At 50.7% G+C, this 20,224-nt stretch overlaps 1 protein-coding gene across 1 annotated transcript in view; it reads left to right on the forward strand.

The window, feature by feature from the left end:
• The window catches only part of SPATA20 (spermatogenesis associated 20), a 41,874-nt gene extending 31,931 nt beyond the window's left edge, over window positions 1-9,943 (forward strand). The window contains exons 17-18 of the mRNA XM_025199158.1: window positions 1,339-1,436; window positions 8,529-9,943. The gene's annotated coding sequence lies outside the window, so the exon portion shown is untranslated. The remainder of the gene's footprint in view (window positions 1-1,338; window positions 1,437-8,528) is intronic.
• The last annotated feature ends 10,281 nt before the right edge of the window (window positions 9,944-20,224 follow it).

The raw sequence follows: 20,224 nt of genomic DNA on the forward strand, positions 1-20,224 counted from the left end.
GAGGTGCACAGGGCAGCATCAGGAGTATTGGGGAAGGGGATCTGAAGCAGGAAAGCATGGGGCATATAGGGTGTAGTGGTGAGGGGGGATGCATGTTTCAAGTCATGGGCATCTGCCCACCCACACACATCCACCACCCGCAGACTGCTGACAGGGCACCACGTGGAGGTGCCAGGCCCAGGGCTGTGCAAAGCAGCCTGCCCAGAACATGGGGTTTCCCTTTCATTGTGACTGTCAGTCACCCACGAGAGACGACTGGTGTTTTACGTAGACAGGGACTGTAGGAACAGGTTCTTCAAATCAGCTGAACACCAAGCTTCATGGGGCTGTGGCTGACAACATACTCGGAGACCCAATTTAAGGACAGGAGAAGCATCAGGACAGGAACACAGGCCCTTCAAAATGGGTAAATGAATCTAGGGCAGTGGTTCCACGCTGTTTTAGACTCAAGACACCTCTTGGCAAATGCTAGCTTTTAGTTTTCGCTTGTTTTTTGACTACAGAAAAATAATAGAGCAATTCTTCTGTTGCAGAAACTCAGGAAGACTACAACAGGTCAGATAGTTTTTCATATAAAGATTCCTATTTGAAATCTCTGGGTTTATCTCACGGTCGTGTTTGCACACCTAACAGCGCTACCATTGGGGCTAGGTACAGACATTCACAAAGCATGAGGTGGAAGTGATCTAAGTTAAGCGGTTTTCTGTAAGTGGCGTAGTTTAGATCGGTAATGAACAGAACACGCATTTGCCCTTTGGTGCGGGGGAAAATCTAAGATGGGATTTTGCTATTTTTAAACCTGACTGCGTGCTGAACTTTTGTTCTGTTACGGGTATAGACTGGTTTCTGATCACTTAAAAGTGTAATGTCTGTACCTGGCCCGTGGGGCATCCTGCATAACCCTTGAAAGGATCTCAAGGCACCCAGTTGAGAATCATTGATCTAGGGAACTGGCCTGTATTTGGCTGCATTGTCATCAGCCAAAGGTGTGAGATCACCAACCCCAGTAACGTTATGCCTGATTGAGAAGTGGCTGAACAGTTCTGATGTCCTGTGCAGCTGGAACTCAGGGAGGTCCAGAGGGATAAAGCAAAGCTATAGGAGCAATTGCACATTAGTTTTCAAACCTGCATAGGTTGGTGCTTTTGAAACGTGTCACCTTAGCAGTTGTCTCGTGGCTCCTGCATCCCGTCTCCTTCCTGCCCTGGGGGGGATTTTTGCATGCCTAGAAAGCAGTGGAAATTCAGGTGTGGGAAGCTACATTCAAAATCCATTTGTGCATCTCTACCTCTGCTTACCCAGCTATTTTTCTCTCTTTTCCCTCTTCTCTCGCTTCAGAAAGCAACAAATCAAGGGCAGATCCCAGCGTTAATGTTCACTTCAGGTTGCAAAGAAGTCAGACAAGTAAACTATTTGGGTTCCTATAGCAACACCAGGTAACATTTCCGAAAAGCCCCCGAGTGACTTAGGAGCTAAGCAAGTTTGAAAACGTTACCCTTCAGCACAGCTACCCATTCTGATGTGGTATTTTTCCATGACTGGATTGCTTGTAAAATACATGACTTAATATGCAGTGCAGGCAAGGTTGCTGATTGGACATGGCTGATGGGACATAGCTGCTGAAGCATGAATGCAATGAGAACCTGGAGCGTTTGCATCCAGGTAAATACTAGCGCTGTGGTAGCTTTGCAAGGTATGAATGTGGATGATGTAGATGGGTGCCAAAGGTTGCCTCCACCCCCACCATGCCCCAGCTCTAATTGGGGGCTGGTAATTTGGGCAGGGGAGTCAAAGGTGGCCTGAACCAACCTAGCCCTATCTGCCCCTGGGAGGACCTTTGACCCTGCAGTAGAGCTTGGGGTTTGCTACCTCTTTTCCTAGAGTGTGCATGTACACAGACATACTCTCGCTGCCTCCTGTGTGCCATCACCAGACAGATTTTGGCTCTTTGCAGAGTGACAGATGAGTGTGCATGACATTTGCTGATTTATTTTCCTTTCTGATTGGCCGAAGCAGTCCCACGTGACTTAAGCACCAGGCTGCAGCTTATCTAGTTACTCACTGCTCTACTAGATGGTTCCCAACTCTTGTTAAGAAGAGGTACGCCTGATCTAATTTGCTCCATTATAATTGGGATGGGACTGGTTTCACTCTCCTGGCTCTGACAGACCCTGGAACCAAAAACTAACCTTGACTTTGAACCTTACTGCATCCTGGTTGGAAACCAGGTTGGATATGCATCTAGCTGGGGTCATCTAGACCCAGCCCTCTTTCCTGCCTATTCAAGGGGTCGGACTCGATGATCTATTGAGGTCCCTTCCGATCCTAACATCTATGAATCTATAAACCTCTTGTCTCTTATTTAGCCTTTTTAAGCAGGTGCTAAGGCTACACGTATAGTCATGCAGGTACGTGGTGTATGCAAGAGATGATGCAGAGATGCTACAGTCTAGGGTTATATTGGGAGTGGGAAATGAAGCAGGTATTTGGTGCAATAAATCATTATGGCAACACAAAGCAGCTGTGTTAGGTAAGCTGGACCATACCCTGAGCTGGGGGCCTTGCTGTGCTCCAACAGGGCTAATCAGTTCTGTTTCTGTTCGAGTCACTTGGAACAGGGCGGCACAGGGGAGGTGACATGGAGGTTGTCCCTTGGTGTTTTAGTTTGCCAGGCTCTATGCCATGGTCCAAGCAATGCAGTCATTTCAGAGAGCTTTTGCTTCTTGATTGCCAGTGCTCTGGGGGCGGTAATGAAGTCGGGTCCTAGTGCTACACTTAGGAAATGTTTGCAATGCTGAAAACGAAGCGCTGCTGATGGAGCATTGCAGACTGCTGAAGAGCTTACGTTCAGAAACGTAGGTATGCCGCTTCATGGGAAGCAGGGTTCAGGGATTTTCTGCCCTCCGGTTTCATTCTGAGCTGGGCTTTCTGAGTGCACTACGTCTGCCGCAAGCCACCTGGCATCTTGCTGAGCTGCTGCAGTGCTTCATGGAGGATGTTGTTCAGCTGGGGAGCCAGCTCCTAGAGCAGTGGTTCTCCGCCTCGGTAGACTCAAGGTCCCCCTTGGAAAATGCCAGCTCTTGTTTTTTGACTGAGACAAAATAATAGAGCAATTTTTCTGTTGCAAAGAACTCAGATCCCAGCAGGTGAGAATGCTTTTAACACTATAGATTCCTATTTGAAATCTCTGGGTTTCTCTTATGCATTGTATTTGCGCCTCTATCCATGCTAACGCTGTATGGTACCCCATGGCACTCTTGAAAGGATATCAAGGCACCCTAGGGTGCTGTGGCACTCTGGTTGAGAGTGGCCATCCTAGCGGAGAATGGCAGCACAAGGCACTGGGCCTTCCGTCCCTGTGATGCTCCTCGGTGGCATTTTCAGATTAAATTTTCTTCAGATTTTGGATCTTAGGTATTCAGTGTTCCAATGGAAAGTTATTATTTTACATGGAAAACAGACCTGTCTTGTGAAGGAGAATATGAAGCAGAAACCCCAAATTTTCACCACTGGTCAGCTGTTTCAACTGAAAATAATAAGAGATGAAGCTGATCTGACACCCAATGTGCCACAGACCTCAGAGGGGGCAGGATGAAGCGGAGGAAATGCAGCCACAGCTCAGTGCCCGAGTCTGTCCATGATCAAACTATCCCAAAGGGGACACAGTGCAACTCGGCTATATCACAGTTCACTGGCTGGGGAGTTGGCTCCAAGGTCGGACCCAGAGAGTGGTAGTTGACGGAAGTCAATCATTGTGGTGTGCTGCGACCAGTGGGGTCCTCCAAGGCTCTGTCCTTGGGCCTGTACTCTTTAACATCTTCCTTAACGATGTGGACATTGGTATCAGAAGCGGACTGGCCAAATTCACCGATGACCCCAAACTTCGGGGTAAAGCGTCCATACCCAAGGACAGGTTGGTGATCCAGGCTGACCTTGACAGACTCAGAACATGGGCGGATGAAAACTTGATGGCGTTCAATTCTGAAAAACGCAAGGTACTCCACCTTGGGAAGAAAAACCCACTGCATGCTTATAGGCTCGGCAGTGCTACGCTTGCTAGCACCACAGCCGAAAGGGACTTGGGCGTCATGATTGACCACAAGATGAATATGAGCCACGAATGTGATGTCGCAACAGGTAAAGCGAGCCAAACTCTGGCTTGCATCCATAGATGCTTCTCAAGCAAATCCCAGAATGTCATCCTCCTTCTGTACTTGGCCTTGGTGAGGCTGCAGCTCAAGTACTGCATCCAAGTCTGGGCTCCACAATTTAAAAAGGATGTGGAGAAGCTTGAGAGAGTCCAGAGGAGAGCCACGCACATACTCAGAGGGCAGGAAAACAGGCCTTAGGATGAGAGGCCGAGACCTATGGGACTCTTCAGCCTGGAGAAGCGCAGGCTCAGGGGTGACCTAGTGGCCGACTATAAGTATATAAGGGGTGTACATCAGGATCTGGGGGAACGCCTGTTCACCAGAGCACTCCAAGGGACGACAAGGTCAAATGGTCACAAACTCCTCCAAGACTGTTTCAGACTGGACATAAGGAAGAACTTCTTTACTGTCCGAGCCCCCAAGGCCTGGAACAGACTGCTGCCAGAGGTGGTGCAAGCGCCTACTCTGGACTCCTTTAAGAAATGTTTGGATGTTTATCTTGCTGGGATCCTAGGACCCCAGCTGACTTCCTGCCCCTGGGGCAGGGGGCTGGACTCGATGGTCTTCCGAGGTCCCTTCCAGCCCAAATGTCTATGAAATCTATGAAATCATCTCAGCAGGATTTTTTATGAAATAGCCTGAGACCAACACCAGCATTATGGCAGCTCTGGATTCAGAGTTCGTTAAAAACTGCTCACATTATTTACTGCACATAGATCTGAGGGAGACATTTTTAATAATCTCTTCCATCCAGGCAGAGACGGGATGATGTCTGTAATGACATGAGATCCCTTTGGAGGAATGTGAACTTTATTCTCGCCCTCCTTCCCCCTTTCTGTTTGCAAACAGGCAAGCACAGTGCTTTCAAAGTCTCTCTGATATTGCCAGGCTCCCTTTGGAAAACAGGCTGCTTTTCCCCCCTTGTTTCCTCTGCCAACGAGAGATGTTGTAATCTGGAGGCGTGAATGGCAGGGGAAACCAGAGCTTTGTACTGCCTCTTGCCAGCTGGTTGTATTAAGAGCTTTCCAGTGGGATATGCCAGGAATCGGGGGGTAACTGGCCAGGAGACATGTGTTTGAAGTCGAAGAGGAATTTTGCACCTCATCTTGTGAATACTTGCTTCGCCTGTAGAAGAGATGGGGGGGTGGGGTTTAGGAAGAGGCCAAAGGGGTTTTTTGGGATTCCATCAGAAAATTGCTGGCTCTGGCAAATGGCTGATCTCTCTTCTGCCTCCGCACCTTTGTCCTTTGGAAGTGATCTGCTCTCAGGCAGCCTCCTGCTTTCAAGCTCTACCGTGGCTAGAGCGGGTGGTCGCGTGGGATGGGAGCGAAGGCACTCTCAGAGCAACTCAACATGCAGCGCATCAGAGTGGTTCGGAGGAATTGGTTAGACGGAGGGAGGCGTTTGTTGATGGCTGTTTAGGGGGAAGCCCAGACACCTTGAGCTTCTGTTTTCTGGGGATGGGCCCAAAGCACAGGCCCTTTGAGCTTGCCACGGGGAAGCATCTGGCCTTCTCACACAATATAAAATACACTTGCTTCTCTGGTCTCTCATGAGCTGACCACTTCACATCAAGCTGGCGTTGCGTTGCAGCACACGGTGCTGGCTGCTGGACTCAGCGGACCCACGCAATGCTGCTTCTGTCGGGTTTGGCACCAGGATCGTGCCTGTTCCTGAGCTCCCCTCCTTGCCCTGGAGGAGAGGTCCAGGTTGGCAGAGCGGGAGCACTGTCTGAACCCTCTCTTTAATCACGTGCTGCTACCTCTTCCAGGTCACTCTGGCTGCCCTAGTCCCTCTCACGCGCTGTCTTGTTGAATGCAGCCTCTCCGGAAGCTGCCATCGGGTAGGAGCCTGCTGTAAACAAGCTGTCAGGTTTAATTGGGCTGACCTGCTTATAGAAGAAAAGAAATCTCCTTAATAAATAAATAAAACCCAGTTGTGGCATCGTGGCTCTGGCAGCTACCACCCCCTCCTCCCCTTCCCACTGGCATGCTGTTTCCAGTGGGGGCTGCAAGCCTTTCCGATCTGCTTGCTGTGGGGGGTTAATGCCCTGACCTTCTGGGATTATTTTTTTGTTTGTGTTCTTCCCTTAACATTTAAAGGTTTCCAGTGACTTGCTCTAGCCTGTGCTGCTTTGTCCTTTCAGTTCATTAGCAGAGGAGTCCCAGGAGAAATGAGTGTTTTTGAACCATTCTCTTCCCACAAAAGAGAGTCAAACCCAATGATGAGAAGATCCTCAATTCAGCTCTGGATTTTAGATCTGTTCTGGGGTGACCCTCGGATCCAGGCTCCACAATTCAAGAAGGATGTGGAGAAGCTTGAGAGAGTCCAGAGGAGAGCCATGTGCATGATCAGAGAGGAGGAGAACAGGCCTTATGAAGAGAGGCTGAGAGCCAGGGGACTCTTCAGCCTGGAGAAGCGCAGGCTCAGGGGGGACCTGGTGGCTACCTGTAAGTGTATAAGGGGTGCATCAGGATCTGGGGGAACGCCTGCTCACCAGAGCGCCCCAAGGGAGGACAAGGTCTAACAGTCACAAACTCCTCCAAAACCGTTTCAGGCTGGACATAAGGAAGAACTTCTTTACTGTCTGAGCCCCCATGGCCTGGACAGACTCCCCGCAGAGGGGTGCAAGCATCTACTCTGGACACTTTCAAGAAACATTTGGACATTTACCTTGCTGGGATCCTTTGACCCCAGCTGACTTCCTACCCCTTCAACGGGGGGCTGGACTCAATGATCTCGCGAGGTCCCTTCTAGCCCTAATGTCTATGAACTGTGGGAAACTCAGAAACAAACTGCTGAGCTGTTCCTTATCTCTGTAATGTGCTGAAATGAACCCCCTGGTGTCACCTGGATCCCCTGAGGTTTAGTAGAGTTTTAGGCCACCTCTAAATGTGACCTTTACCCCTAAGGTGCCCGTCTAGTCTAAGTGACTTTCAACAAATATTTGGAAAGGGATACCATCCCAGTTGTCACTTGGGAGAGGAGCCCATCCAGCTGGCAGGTTGCAGGTTGGCCAACTGTTGGGATGTTTATGAGCAGTCTTGAGCTAGCTGGTGTTTTCTATAAAGCCTCTGATCCTGGAGTCAGGTCACTAGAGGAGAATTTCTGCATTCATTATGAGCAAGTTTCTAGATAGAAAAATATGAAACGAGTACCCTGTAAGGACTCACCAATCAGTCATCAAAAGAAAAAGAGCCTGTATCTTTAAACAAGGGCAAGGGGTGAGACTAGGATTAGCAACGCTGGGGTTGCATGTCCGCTTTTGCTCTCAGGTCACAGTGCTGGCACAGGGCCTCTTGGATCAGCTCATCTTGCCCGTAATCATTCCAGGAATATCCCTTTCTATATACTGTATTAAAAAGCAAAGAAACATTCGTGCAGAAACTGAAGCGACCCTCATACAAAGCAGAAGGACTGAGATCTGAGGACCCAGAAATGTTCATGTTAATGCATCTGTGGAAACATTAATTCATATCCATGCACAGCCCCAACTCTTCAAACACATGCTGCCCTCAATGCACACAGTTAATGCACCAGTGCTCAACTCCTGACATCCCCTGGCTACCAGCTAGGAATAAACAGAGCTGGCTTGATGCACTTCACACCTGACCTGCCACATGTCCATTGGAGAGGGCCCTTGGTGGTAGCGAGGGGAGGTGAGGAGCATGCCCAATGCTGCTCTGTGTGCGGAGGTTGAAAATCCTCCGTGGCTGTTTTTTAAGGATACCGAAGGGGGCGGTTAGTAGAACAACTGTGTGTTTGGGACCGAGAGCAGGGCTTTTCTGTGCCTTCAGCCTGGTACAGTCCTTCCTACGCTGAGCAACAGCAGCCCATGCCACTGCCATCCAAGGGCAAGTGCGGTGGGAAATCTGCCTAGAGCCACGGGACGGGAATATGGCTTGGAGGAAGCACGTCGAGGTGCCAATGCCTGAGTCTCCTCTATCTGCCCCCCCTTGCTGCAGTACTTCTTTACATTTGAATTGCTTTTGCTGAGTTGAAAGGAGAGGGATGTCTGTTGAGAGAGGAGTTGGGTCTCTGGCTGCCCACGCTGCACTGTGGCAAAACTTCTGCACGAAGGGCCAGGCGCTGAGCTGGGGAGGGGCAGAAGAGAGAAGGGGGGCGGGGGGGAAGACGCATGCCTTCCCCGCGCAGGAAGCGGATGGCAGAAGGCATTGCGATGCAATGCCTGCTAATGAGGTGGAACGTCAACTGAGACACCACCAAAAAACAAAAATAAATCTCTCGGAAGGAACTAATCTGTTTCAGCCCTCTGCTTTGGCCTCTGGGGACACAGCTTCTCGCTTTAACTGCACAGAAACTGTATAAAATGCTTGCGTGTAGGTTTTTTTCTTCTTTTTTCTCTTCCCCAACCAGATGAAGACGTCAGCGTCAGCACCAGAAAGTCTCATCCTCCAGCTAGACGCCACTGCAGCAATAGGAGTTCCCAGGCACAGCTGTCAGGTTCGCCACTGCCGAAGGGCTGGGGTGTTCCCGTGGGGTGCTGCTGTGAGTGCGGAGCATGGAGCGGGCATTGCTGGAGAGGCATGAAGGACCCAGCATCCTGCAGTCAGGACAAGAGGCATGACCAGGCCAAAAGGGGCAGGAGGAGTCCCAGCAGCTGGTGCTGGATGAGGAATGGACGTCCCATGGCACCGGCAGTGCTGGGAGGGCTTCCCAAAGTGGGCATTTGGGATACACGAGGCCTCGCAGCTTTGAGACGAATCTTTAGTGGGAAGTATCTCCCGAGAAGCGGGCACTGCTGGAAGGAAGCTCCCTCCACAGGAAAGGGAGGCGTGGCAAGGGGTGTCAAGTCTCTGTGCCTGCCAATGCCGCTGCCACCATCTGCATTCCCGGAGCCATGCCCCTCTGACCCAAGAGACGGAGCAGCCGCAGAAGCAAGAAGTTAAACTTGCACCAAGACGCTTCCTTCCTCATTACATTTCCTGCCAGTAACTCACCAATTTCCCTGCAAATTACGTTGATTTGCTGAAACTGTTGTTTTCCACCCCTTGCTTGTCTGCACAATTAAATTAAGGTTTTGTTGACAGCCGCGTGGACATGACAAGAAGCAGCGATGTGAAAAGTTTCTGCTCAGTGACTCACATGCTGATTGTGTTCTGTTTTTAATGGGGCCTGTGGCCTCTCCTGGGACTCGGGGCCACCGTTCCCAGCGTATGCTGCGTGTGGGTTTCAGATTCTTCATGAGCGTATAATCGGGGTAACGTGTACAGGGGCCGTTCAAGTTTAGCAGGGCCACAGCTGTGATCTAAATGATCCTTGTTCAGAGGCACATTGGTTTTACTATCCATCACTCAGATCATGAAACCAATGGGGGTCTTTTCTGAGCAAAGGACCAGTGCTTTGGAGGCATTCAAACTGCTAGATTGCAGAGAGGCATCCAATGGGATTTTCCAAATGACTGAAGAGTCCATATGTGACAGGAGACAGACTATGGCCCATGGTCCCTCATGAGAAAAGGTGCCAGCACAGCCAGCTAGCAACGTTACGGTCGCTTAAAACGTTCAGGGCCACAAAGTCATTCCACATAGTCTGTTTTAATAAGAGTGGCATAATGTCTGATTCAGAAGAATTTTTATTTAAATAAGGGAGGAACATTGCAATGTGAGACACTGTTTATTTAACAGAAGGACATGCTATAGTGTATTATATTTTTATAACAGGGAACATTGTAGTATCTTTACTATTATAATACACTGTTTTTTGAAGGGCAGAATATCGAAGTGTGTGCCATACTAGTTTGTTAAATAAATTTACCTTTTCTGTCCCCATTTGTTGGGTTTTTTTGCACATTTTTTTCCATCTAGCCTTCCTCTGTGAACCTATTTGGAGAAAAAGGAGTGTTCAATGCTCTCTTCAGGGCTGGAATAAAAGAATCAGGCCAGGTATTTTTCAGGAAGAATGGTTCTCAGACTGCAGTCCCTGCTACTTTGGGAGTGTGGAGAGCTGCTCACATGTTTCAACCCCCTTCCCTGTGTTTACAGCTGCTAAATTATGTCAACGGAGGCTAAACATGCATGAAATGAATCCCTGACTTATTTCTCCCTGCAAACAATTGCTGTAGCTGTCACCTGGAACTGCAAAGAGGTGAGAAGGTAACGGTGTTGCCCGCTGTCTTGATTTTTATTGTTTGCGGGGATATTTGGTGTTGGTCTTGAATCCCCAGCTCCTGGAATCGTGGGAATCTGCTTCCTCGTGCAAAAAGTCACTGTTGTGGTGCCGAGGACAAGCACGACAACTGTAACAGCTCAGATAGCAAAGAAAAGAAAGCCAACGTGTATTAAAATCTCATGATTTAATTTTGAATACAGTATGCTGATTTTTGGGGCCTGATTCCTGAGTCTTGAAGGCCTGAGGTTGTGAATCGGTACGGTTGTGAAACGGAGGCAGAAGCATATCTAGGAATTTGGGGGGCTCTAGGGGGAGAGGGGGTGCTAAGTTCTTCCTCGCACCCTTCTGGTGCTCCCTCTAAATCGGTGCCAGGGACTGGGGTCCCACGCACCCATATCTGGTTACACCACTGAATGGAGAGCAGAGGTTCAGTGGATTTAGGGACGAGAAGCTCAGAGACAATCGGGTGTCTGCACTGATTTTAAAAAGCAAGATGTCCCCGAGCTGTAATAGTGAAATAGAGTGGTGATGGGTGTGATTGTAACTTCCCTTTCCCATCAATGCCAGGCCAGGACTGAGGACACCAGTCCAATGTTGGCACAAAAGCAATCTACAGAATAGTGCTTGATAGAGCCATTTCTTGTGCTGGCCCAGGGCTCATTGTTTTCTCTATCTGGGGCAGCTAGCAATGAGTGTGGGGGCTTCACAGTGAGATTTTTCACCTGTGATGAGACCTCACACAGAGGTTGGTGTACCTGACCAAAAGCCTCCGATCCAAGGGCTGCGCGAAAGGGTTTGAGAGGGTCTACTAGGTCACAGAGGTCCTTTAACCATAGGCCTGGCACTGAGGGTCTCCCAGGTCAGAGGCTTTATAGCGGAGGACCCTGGAAACACGGTACGGGCAGGCCGCCTTGTTACCAGTGCCTGGCACTGAGTGGAGGGTGCTGGAGATTTCAGTGCTCACACATACCTGCCCTCCAAATGACTGCTTCGGGTTTGCAGCAGCTGGTGTCAGGAGGACTCTAGGACCTGTATGAGACAGGAAAAAGCAGTGCCTCTTTCCTTCAAGGATGGCGGATTCAGTCCTGAGAGCAATTATCCTGAAGAAGGGTCTCCACAACCCATTACAAATGGGGTCCTTGTCATTTAGCCAGGTATCTACTAATGAGTCCCCAGGGGAGGGCTGAGGTCTGCCACTACCATCCTGCCATCATTAGCATAAATGTCAAAGCACAGCAAGTGCGGAGACGGGGCCGGATCATACACAGAAGAGTCAATTGTGAGCAGTTTGCCACCGTGTTTTGTGCTGGAAATGCCCGTTTGTTGAAACAGAGACTTTTCACCAAAATGTAACAGTTTGAACCACAACTTTTTGATAGGAAAAGGCTTCTCGAGGAGATCTTCAGGGGTGGAGAGGAGAGAGGAGGGAAACCAGCAGCACCGCTCCAAAATAATAAAATGCCAGGTAGTGAGGAGACTCACCAGGGATGCAGCACACAGAGCAAGGCCTCCACTGAATCTCAGGTTGGTGCCTTAAATGTCACACTATAGAGTCAGTCTCTCCTCCTGGAGCTGTTCCACTTGGTATAAATAATTAAATATGCATTGGGCCAAGGACAGCAAGAGAGAGAGACTCTATAGCCCAAGGGTTCGGACACTTAGCAGAGATAGGGAAGCCCCAGCTGCAAGTCCCTGCTCCAATGAATGTTTAATTCTATATATATATAATATCAAAAGACCTCTCAGAGTGCGTGGGAGGTTTTTTCCAGTGTGTGTGTGCGCTGCAATTAGGAAATTTCTATATACTGTGATCTAGGGATTTTTTTTTTAGAAACCTCAAGAAATTTAGCATGCAGGGGCACCATTTCCTCTAGCACAGTCTCTGCTGAGATGGCTCCAGGCAGCCCTGATGATCCAAAGGGGGATGGATGCCAAGGCTGAATGCGTATGTCTAGGAAGAAGTGGGGGAACAGATGCAGACAAAGCCCAAGCCACTTATACAGCCATGGGCATGGGATGCAGAGGGGTCACCGTGCTGTAGGCACAGGGCGGGGGAAGCAAAACCATGCAAAACCATGAACAAATATCCTCATGCAGGGCGGATAAATGATACAAGCTGAGCTGTGTTGACACATGGGGTGGGCATCGCTGGATGTCCTTGCGAGTGTCCTCTGTGCTTTGGGCATTTTCTCTTCCCTTAACGGAAGCAGGTGCCCAGCACGGTTCCTCTCTCCACGCTTGTCCATAGGGGAGTGGGAGAAATGGTTCACCTGGGCCCAGCCCTGCTGTCAGCTCATGCGAGTCCTGACCCATGACAACGCCTAGGCATGGCAGGTCTCTGCAGTGATACCTGTCTGTGTTCTGCTGGATGTAGCCCTTTCCTCAGGGAGCTGAGCCCCCGTCCAGGAAGAAGGGAAATGTCATACGCCACATTGTCCCTCTACTCAGCAGGGCGATACTGGCCTGGAGTGGCCAGTGGCACTCTCCTGGGGCCACAAAACCAGGGCATCCACACTCGTGGGCCCCAGCTCTCCCCTACAATCCTGGTATCATGTCTCATGGCCTGTGATGCTCCTACATGGAGACATGTCACAGAGCGGGGTTTACAACCCCTCAGGACAGAGGTATCCCGTGATGCTGCTTGTTCCCCCATCGCCCTGAGAGTGGAATAGCAACTCTCAGCCCTGAGCTCCCGTGTAGCAGTGGTGGAGGGGCTAGAGAGGTCCCCACGGTGTGAATGTCGTGCTGGGGAGACTTGGACCGCAGAGCTGGCTCCTTCTGCATGATCCTCCGCGCTGAAGAGGAGAGAGGGTACCTGCAGGTGGGCAAGGTCCAGTGCTTGCTCCTCTCTTCAGACCTAGTCCCTGCCTCCTCCCTCCGTGGAACAGGCAGGGGCAGATGTGCTGCTGACCTGGCCTTTCCAGCTGTGCTAATGAGACTTCCCCTCTGACACCCCAATTAATATTCAGCGGAAAAGTCGGCGCTGTGCGGTCGGCAGCTGGTTCTGGATCTCTCGGCTTTTATCTCTCGTTGTATTGATGTTACATCAATGTGAGCTGGGGGCTTTGAAATCTGTTTGTTATTTGTGATGTCGGAGCCACAAGGGAGAGCCAGCAAAGCAGGAGAGATGGAGGCGAGGGAGGGAGGGGGCTGGCGTGAGACCAGCTGGGTCGCGTGGGGGGTAAGAGTGGGGCATACCCCCCATCAGGGGCACTGGGGTGGGCCACACTCAGCACTGTGGCCCAGGCTACTTGCAATGTGCGTGTTGGAGGCGGGGGGCTTTGCCCATCATCTTCTACCAGCTGCGCTAAAAACTGCCCCCCATCCCGCTGACCCTGATCAGATACTGCAGCTACTTCTGCCCCTCATGCCAGCACGCGGGATCTGCCAAAGAGCTCTGAGGGGCTGGAGGAGACATCCAGAGGCCCTGCAGAGCTGCGAACAGCTGGAAACCCATCCCTCAAGGCCTTGTCTAGCTCAGACACATCGAGGGTCTCACGCGCTGTGTCAAACTAGATCCCGAATTGCCCAGTCCAAAGCCTGCCCCTGCCAAGCAGGGAGCTGGAGAGAGGCGTTTCCTCCACACCACCTTGCTCTGAGTGGGCTTTCCTCATCCCAGTCCCCGTCTCCCCCTTTCCCTGCCACATCAGCTTTGCTTGTCACGTAACTGGAATAAAGCAGCTGCCTGGCAGCCTTGCAGAGAGTCTCCCCAGCCCGGTGGCGAGCTGGGAAGTTGGAGGGTAATGAAACAAGTTCCTCTGTTGCCTTTCCCTTTGCGTCACTTGCCTGTGTACTGATCACAGCCATGCTGGCTGCTTTCATCCCGCCCAGCCGCCTTTCCCTTGCAGGGCTCCCTTGTGGCACTTGGAAGCCACATGTTCTCCGTGGCAAGGGAGTGCCTAGCTATCAAATGGCTCCCATCCCTGCTCATAGGCCCTGCTTGCAAGCTTTGCATGGTGCCTGAGGAGTGATATCTGCCATTAACGGGGCTGGTTGCTTTGCAAACAATTATTTTATAGGGTTTTAAGTGCATCAGGTCCTCAAACAGCACAGCCACTTGCATCTATCCCTGGTGCATTGTGACAGAGAGCTGTAATGCTTCTAGACTAGCTCATGCTGCTATTCATTGGAGCTGCTATCAGCTTGTGAGGCTTTAATTAGCCCTGTTAATGGACCTTCATGGCTGTGATAAAGGGTTGCCAGAACTTCTGTTGAGCTCAACAGTGCGAGAAAAGTGCTGGGAGTCCAGGGCGGCCCCAAGGGAAGCAGGAGGATCTCACCAGCTTCTGCTGTCCCTTACCTTGGGGATGAATCTAGGCTCAGCTATTTGAATCAGAACTCGTGGCAGAGGTGATATCTTTTATTAGACCAACTAGGTATTTGCAAAAAAAAATCTTTATTTGCAAACTTTTGGGCACGATTATCCTTCCTCAGGCATAGAAGAATGGAAAGACTGTAAAATTGCTCCTAGGTGGACATGAAAATTCATATTTCACAGGAGAGCTGAAGGTGTAGTAAGATGTCCTGGTTGGAATCGTTCATTTTGTGCAAATTAGGCTCAGATAAAAGTCCTACCAGTCTTTTTACCTCAGTGTTGTCTGGTGTCAAGTAGGACACTGAATTCTGTTGCCTTCTGGTTATGATATTGCAAAGAAAGAATTTCTTTTTGCAAACATCTAGTTGGTCTAATAAAAGATATCATGAGTTCTGACTCTTTTTGCCTGTAGACCAATACGGCTCCAAACTGTACCCCTGAAATATGGAAGATACCAAATTTAGCCGATTTTTGAAGGAATTCAGGTTCTCAGCTCTCACTGGTTCCAGGGGGAGATAGGTGCCTAAATACTTTTAACATCTGGTGCCTTGTCCCATTTCTCAGTGGCTGGAAATGTCAGTACATCTGCCATGTCTGGATACATCTTCACTCTCAAGGTTCCTGACCTACCTCTCTAACCCTTAGGCACCAGTGAGGTGTGAGTCCTTGGCTGCTCTACCAGAGATACCAGCATTCAACCGTTCAAACAAGTCTCTGGATGCTTCTTCCCCTGTGGCCTGTCATGGCTGAGGAAACTTCCCTTAAGCCCCTTCAGTGCTTTGCCATTAGCTTCCCCCAAATCCCTCCTTAATAATCCTCTGCCAGGTCTTCAAGCATTTCAGTGCTTCAGTAGCTGGTGGGCTGGGACCACAGGCAGCCCTCCACACCAGCTAGGACTGCTCCCTCATATCCCTTTCTGCCTGAATTCACCCCTTGCCTCCCGCCAGATGTGAAGCTGTTTGGAGGCAGGACCATTGTTGTTCTTTGTACAGCGCCTTGCACAGTCAGCTCCCGGCCCATGACTGAGACTCCTAGCTGCTATTATTTTCTGTAGAGCCACGAGCTCAGCCTTGGAGCAATTGCCCTGAAGCCAGCAGAGCTGGTCCCAGGATGAAGTTTGGCTCTCTGTTCAAGCCTGCCTCAAGAGGTGTGCTCTCGGGGCCCGCTCCCTCACTGCTTTGACTAGGACCGGGCACATTCAGGGTGAAGCATCCTCAGGCTGTCATTCAGGTTGCTAAATGACTTGGCTTTCCTTGAATCCTGCCTCTTTCTTGCATTCCCCCCCCACTGATGTTACCACCATTGAGCGCTCATAGTGCTAATATTCATGAAAAGTGAATATTCAGCTTGGGCCGTCAAACCTTTACTGAACACATTGCTTTTTCTTCTCAAGAGGCTTTCCATGAGAAGTAGTCAGGGACCTGACCAGAGAAAAGACTATGTGGTTTCTGTTTGGGTACCTGCCTTCTGCTTCTGCTTATGCCCCTGGCCAGCTGGGTGAGCTTGGACAGGATCCTTTGTATCCCTGTGCCTCAGTTTCCCCACCTGTAAAGGGAGAGCTGCTGCTGAAAAGCACAATGTAAGAGCCGTGTTATTATTCTGTTCCCATTCATTGCTACAGAGGACAGCTCAGGCTGTGGCAGGCAAACAAATGAAGAAAGGAGCTTTGTGAAAAAATGTCACTCAAAAATTTTAGCCAGTGCCTGCATGTATAAAAATTGCCGGCTGCTTGCAGACAAACACAAGGGCTCTGCATTAGCTAAGCCCCATTGTCCTGCCTTGTTTGCTCATGATTATCGGTTGTTTATAGATAGAGAGGCACGCCAGGCCGTTTGCAAACACAGAGGAGGAGTTGAGCCTAGTCCCAAAGAGCTGTGCAAACAAGGTGCCAGATTTTCAAGCATTCAGCACCCACTGTGGTGGGCAGGTGTTTCAGAGGAGCCCCGTGTGTGCCCACTGTTCTGGGCAATGGTGCCCAAATGCACGCCAAGTTCTTGTGGTATGTCGGCCTCATGGCCCCGATCCCAGAGCTTGCTGCACCTGGGCAGATCCTGCCCTTGAATGAAATCCCAGCAAGGTTGGTAAAATTTCACGTGTTGGATGGGGTTGGCCCATGTGAGGTCTGTTGTAAGATCAGGACTGAAAGGGCAAATGGATGTGTGTGAGGCGTGGGGAGAAAACCTCAAGCAAAGCAGCCACATCTTAATAATTCTATTTTTTTTCAATGGTACGTGAAATCTTTCTTGATTATCCCCAACTTCCCCCCATCTGGGCCACCTTTGCCTGGTTACTTTTATTTAGGTGTAATAAAGTTGGATCATAAGGGCATAGTTGAGTGGTGGGTGGCTATGCAGATTTCCACAAGCCCTTACACTACTACAGGGAGCCTTGGGTGGTTGCAGGATGCATGGAAAGAGCTTGGGGTGGTTGTACACAGTAGAGCCCAGAGGTGGCTATGGGTTGAAATGACAGTAGACAAGCAGGGAGGGAGCAGCAGAGGCTTGGAGCTGCTCTTCAGCACCAGGTAATAAGGAAAGGTTTCTCATCCCTTTGTAGATGAAGAGCTCTGAGGTCAAATGACTTGATCAGGACGTGAGTGGAGAGTGAGATCCTTTCTTTAATTCTGCTCATTGCTGCTGTTGTGGCTGCTGAAGTCTCTGGGGTGCAATTAGGGTTTCTCAACTGGTAGGTTTTCCAGTGCTTTGCACTGTTGCTTTTCAACATGCATGAACATGCCTCTGTGGAGGTGATGCTCCCAGCCCACGATGGATCTAGGGCAGTCCTTGACCCTGGAGCCCTGTCATTGGTTGCAGCAGGTCAACCTCCAGGGAAGCGCCTGGAGGAACGCTGTTTCCAGAGGCCATGGGGGAGTTCCTTCCCATCCCCTGGGCTCTGATGCTGTGCTTGCAGCCAGGAGAGCTGAGTGCACAGGTGATGGGTTTGTGTGCAATAGAGAGACAGGCTGGGGGGGCAGGACTGGGTTCGACTTGGTTCATATTCAACTGCAGAAGCTCCCTGCCCCAAAGGGAAGGAGCCCAAAGACCGCTTGGGCAGCCGGAGTGGATCCCCTCCACTCTTTTTTGGAGGGTCCCTATTATCCATCTCAAGGGGTGGAAAAGGGGCTGGGAGCTGGGCAATGGTTATGTGGATGCAAGGATTCTCCAGCTGGGCAGTTGCAGAGCTCCCCCATCCCTGTGAGGGCAGCTTTGCCCCGGCTCTGTTGAGTGACTTCACCCCCCTATATGCCAGTTTTACCATCTCCAGCCCAGGGATCGTAGTCTGGACTCCTCTCAGAGTTGCATGGATTAGTTAATGAGCCCCTGTCGTACCTTCAAGGCAGTTTCCCACATGGTGCTATCTAAGTGTCACTGGCCAGCAGTCAGTGTGTGGTGTGTTCCCAGCCCAAAGAGCTTCCTGACCCAAAAGCTGGGCAACCTGAGATGTCCAGAGACCTGGGGGTTTCTCTGGAGAGGCTTCTTTCTGGTGCTGGGCAGTGTCATGGGAGGAGGCAGCAGCATCTGGGATTGGAACTGTAGGTTTGATGTCAGATGCTGAGGATCGGGGCCCTCTGTTCAGAGGGATGTGATGCACTGATCAGCCTGTGCACTGTGTTGTCCCCTGCAAGCCCCAGCTCCAGGCCTAGGGTTTTTCGATCATGCTCTAGAACCCATGTGTTTAGCTCTGGAGGTCATTGCTTCCTCCCCTCATGTTGGAGGTCATTGCTTCCTCCCCTCATGTTGGCCACAATTGCAACCATCACACTACCTGTGACACTTATTTCAGCCACGGATCTCCAGCCCTTTACAAGCAGCAGTATGCTTACCCTTGGAGAACTCCTGCCTCCCCTCCCCTAAGCAGGCAGATGAGTGTTACTATTCCCATTTTACAGAGGGGTAGACTGAGGCACAGAGCGTCAGACAAGCCCTACCGTGAGTCAGGGATAACAGAACCTGCCAGGAATAACCCTGGATTGCCACAAGCCATAGCTTGCTTTAAGAAAAATTCCAACATATTCAGAGCCACAGTGCCTTATAAGTAGGAGTGCCCAGCCTGGGGTGAGCAGCGATGCTTCGGACAACGAAATGCATTAGCAGGAGCAGGCTGGAGCAGCCGCGCCACAATTTGTGTTACGCATTTAAAAACAGCGCTGCTCTATGTGGGGAGCAGTGGAGCCATTAAGAGAAGAGAAAACATGCTCTTTCCTTCTAAGCTGGTCTGCATCAGTTAGCTTCGCTGTGCAGAAAGTGGCAGGCACTGGGGAATTGCTTGCTGGCTCACAACAGTGCTGCGTGAGGGGGTGGTAATAATACTCAGACAGGCAGGGAGATAAAGGCAAGGCAGGATGGACTGGAGAGCAGGAATCCAGGGCTGAGCTGGATTTCCCTCTCCCGCTTCTTTGTCTTTCCAAACCAGGGTTTAATATTGTACTCCTCTTGTCATGCACAGTTTGCAGGTGGGATCAGGGCCCCATTGTGCTAACCACTAGAAACCCTGCAGAGCTGGTGGTCTGGGTAGATGAGGGGAAACTGAGGCATGGGAGACAAGTGATTTGCACAAGCCTGGGAAGAGCTGGGAATTGAACCAGTGTTTTTGACTCCTTCTGGTCCTCACTAGGATTCCCTGCCCCTCTCCTTCATCCCCTTCACTGTCTCCCTTCACACGTGTAAGTGCTGTTCACTAGCTGCAGATTAAGTGCCTGGTGCCCCGGGAGACCTGCAGCTCACAAGCCAGTTATCACTCTCCCCCATGAGTGTAAGCTGCCAAGGGGCTGAGGTGCCAGGTGTGTAGCTTGCCCGGCCATCCTGGAGTCACACGTGCATGACCAGTGCAGCTCACCTGGGTGCTGTGAACGAGGCAATGGGGTCAAAGCTGTGGTGTCACCGGTGTTTTGTGGCCACGCTCTGCTTGTGGGTGGAGATGAGAGGCACTGGCCAGCCAGTGTGGCTAGTGGTAGCTATGCTCGGGAGAGCAGAGCCCTGCCACAGGCCCCTTCAACTGTGCTGGAAGTCCCCGCGAGCTGGGGTCCGTCAGAGGCATGGAGGCTAGTCACCTGGGATGCCTTGAACCATATGCTGGGATGTCTTGAACCATATGCAATAGGGCTTTGAGCCGTATGCAATGCAGCATGACCAGAGGGTTGTCCTGGGCTCATCACAAGTCACTTCCCCTCTCAATGCCTCAGTTTCTCCATGTGGGGATAGCAACACTGGCCTCCTTTGTAAAGGGCCTGGAGACCTCCTGATGCAAAAGGATCAAAGCTGGATGCTCTCCTAGCCCATCTGCTGTGGCCCAGCCCCTCTATGCAGGGCAGACCTCTGGCTGGTGGGGTACAGGAGGTCAGCTTGGATCTGCACAAGCTTTAGGACTTGTGCATCACAGCAAGGTGGGGTCCATCTCATCTCCAGGCCCTGAGTCTGCTTCTCTGTACCTCAGTACAGTATTCTAGAGGCCTCAACCCACTTCAAGGAGGGAGGGGAAAGAAGCACAGAGAGGGGTGGGGGGGTGGGAAGAAGAGGCTTTGGGACTTCCCGGTGAGAATCTGGTTGTGTGAGCCCTATATTATGATTACAAGGGGGAGCAGACAATAGGCCAGCTTGGAGACCCCTTCAGAAGCAACAAGTGTAGG

The sequence above is a fragment of the Alligator sinensis genome, unplaced genomic scaffold, assembly GCF_000455745.1.
Source record: "Alligator sinensis unplaced genomic scaffold, ASM45574v1 scaffold876_1, whole genome shotgun sequence".
In the NCBI taxonomy this organism is placed as follows: Eukaryota; Metazoa; Chordata; order Crocodylia; family Alligatoridae; genus Alligator; species Alligator sinensis.